We start from the raw sequence: 2673 nt of genomic DNA on the forward strand, positions 1-2673 counted from the left end.
GTCCAGGCCAGGGCTTTTGGAGTCAGGGCGGTGGGTGCAGATGGCATCCACTCCAGTGGCTTCCCCATCCTTCTCAGGCCTGGAAAAGGCAGGTGAGGAGAATAACAATAAAGGAGGACTCCCAAGATTGCTGGGTGAAAGACAGGAAGGGGCCAGAGGAAATGAGAGGCCTGATACACAGATGAGAAGCCACACTTAGACTCTCTGAGTGCACTGACTACTGTCCAGCTTGGGATGGTGAGCATAGTTGTGGATACAAGAATTTTTCTAACAATGCAGTATGGCTCTTGCATTCTCATGGCATGGGGACAAGAGAGCTTAGACTTGAGACAGGTGAACAGCTGGAATTGGGAATTAAACAAGTGAATGAGGCATGTTTGTCTTGAGAGAAATCCTAGTTAGAGAATTTAACACCTAAAGCCTTGGGAGAGTCAGGGAGAAAAGAGGGAATTCAGAGGGATGGCCAGGGCAGAAGTCCAATCTTTCTGACAGACCCTGTGGAAACTCTCAGTCGACTTGGGTGGGGCTGCAGAATAAACACAGAGAGGGCAGGAAAAAAGAAGTCCAAACTCATAGAGACTGGGAACAATTGGGGCAGCCAGGCTGGCTATTCTAAGCTCTCACCTGAGTAAGATCAGTCTGCAGCCAGAGTACAGAGTGCCAACACTGGTGCTCTTGAACAGGGGCCTGAGCTGTGGGGGAAGGAGAGGGAGGTGAGTAGGATGGCTGAGGGGGTAGGGGCAGGGGACTAGTCACTGAGGCTGGCACCAGCGGGTGGGCGTGTCATCAGTGGAGGCAGCCTTGGGTCTCTGGGACTGAGGGGAGGTGGGTGAGATCTTGTTTCATGCCCTGTTATGAGTGAGATAGGTGGGACGAGACAAGGTGAACTGGACAGAGTGAGACAGGCAAGGCTCTTACCAAGCCCTGAAGGACCCTCTCTGTGGTGTTGAACTTCCTGGAGCCAGGGTGCTGCATGTTCTCCTCATACCGGAGGTTGGTGATGGTGAAGTTGAGAGTGAACGGCACCAGGAGAGGGCCGGCACCTGTAGTGGGGGGTGGAAAATAATCTGTTCAAAAATAGGGAACATTATAAGTTTCCGAAAGACTTAGTTCCAAACATATGCAACAGGATTTAAAAAGAGAATAAAATAAAATGTTTCCATGTTTCCCTCAACTATAATGATAGACGTTTCTAACAGATCCTACTAAATAATAGTCATTGGATGCTGAGCATAAGTCTTGGTGCATATTCAGTGTTCTGTAATACTAAGTTTTATCTACTGCCTTTGTCCTTATCAATATCGCCAACACTGTCACCCTCACTATTATTGTCATCACCACCAGCATCGGCACCAAAACCATAACCATCTTAATCCCTATCATCCCCACCATCATCATCATCACCATCACCAAAACAAGCAACATCTACATCATCGCCACCAGCACTATAGTCACCAACATCATTATCATGTCATCATTAACATTATAACACCATCACCATCATTGTCAGCATCACCATCACTACTGTCAATCACTACCACAACCACCATCACCACACCAGTATCATTCTTCCCATAATCACCATCACCACCATCTTCATAATTATCATCTTCATCACCATCATTATTATCATTATCTCCAGCAACCTCACCACCAACAATCCCATCACACTCACAATAAAATAAGCTCTCTGAAGACAGAGATTTTTATCTCTTTTGTGTTCCCTGCCTTATTCCCAGAACCCTGCAGAAACTAGGTGCTAAATAAAATTTATTGGTTGACTCATCCTCACTAGATTCACTTAGGACATTTCATCTTTATTTGAGTGAAAATGGCAGAGATGTTGACATTCATCAGGTATGCTCTAAACGAGATGTGATTGACTGGTACTTACCTGAGGGAACAGATATAGAAGCTGGAGTCCTGGATGTTCTGAGGTCTACTGTGGACATCCCAGGAGCTGAGAAGAGGACCTCATTAGTGAAAACAGCAAACCCTCTCATGGCAGAAATGCCAGCAGGTAGGAGAATTTATGGATCTTGCTGGATGTGGGGCTTGAGCTGGGTTTCTCTCTGAAGAGACTTGGGCCAGAGGGGAAAGGGAATAACTTGTGCTCTCCTAGCTCCTTTGCTCATGAAGAGGACATAGGGGAATAGGATAAGGAATCAGCTCCTGCCAGGATTGGCGTAGGGTTGGGGCCACTGGAACATCAGTGGAATACTCACTGCTGGTGGTGGGCACAGAGCTCCGATGGGTGAAACCTGCATAGAGAGGGAAGGAAGAGAGTGGGTGAGGATTAAAGGAGAGGTAAGGGACCAATAAGGGGTCAGGGCTACCCTGGTGCAACTGAAGGAGTTTCAGGGAACACAGGCTTTGGAGATTCTCTTTCAGAACCCTCAGATCAGGGAAGAAGGTCCTGAGGATGAAGGTCGTCAGTGCAAAATGAAGAAGAAACCATGAAGTTCAGATCAATCGTCAAATGCAGACAATGTGGCCAAGCCTTCAATGGCCAGGCAGGGAGTGTGACCTCAAGACAGAGAGGAGAGGCTGCTCAGCGAGGAGGAAGAGACTCCAACCACATCACAGCTGCTCACCATTGACAAAGAGGCTGTCCCTGTCCAGGGTGTAGGGGCCCAGCTCAGTGATGCCGTGGGTCAGCTGGCTCAGCTCCCA

The 2673-nt window shown here is 48.0% G+C and overlaps 1 long non-coding RNA gene across 1 annotated transcript; it reads right to left on the reverse strand.

The window, feature by feature from the left end:
• LOC116548259 lies at nt 1-1933 on the reverse strand. The gene is made up of 4 exons (XR_004267368.1): nt 1895-1933; nt 919-1043; nt 625-692; nt 1-79 (listed from the first exon to the last, which is right to left on the reverse strand). It is a non-coding gene; the product is annotated as an uncharacterized LOC116548259 (long non-coding RNA).
• Between the last annotated feature and the right edge of the window lie 740 nt (nt 1934-2673).

The sequence above is a fragment of the Sapajus apella genome, unplaced genomic scaffold (assembly GCF_009761245.1).
Source record: "Sapajus apella isolate SASKATOON/1434 unplaced genomic scaffold, GSC_monkey_1.0 scaffold8852, whole genome shotgun sequence".
NCBI lineage: Eukaryota > Metazoa > Chordata > Mammalia > Primates > Cebidae > Sapajus > Sapajus apella.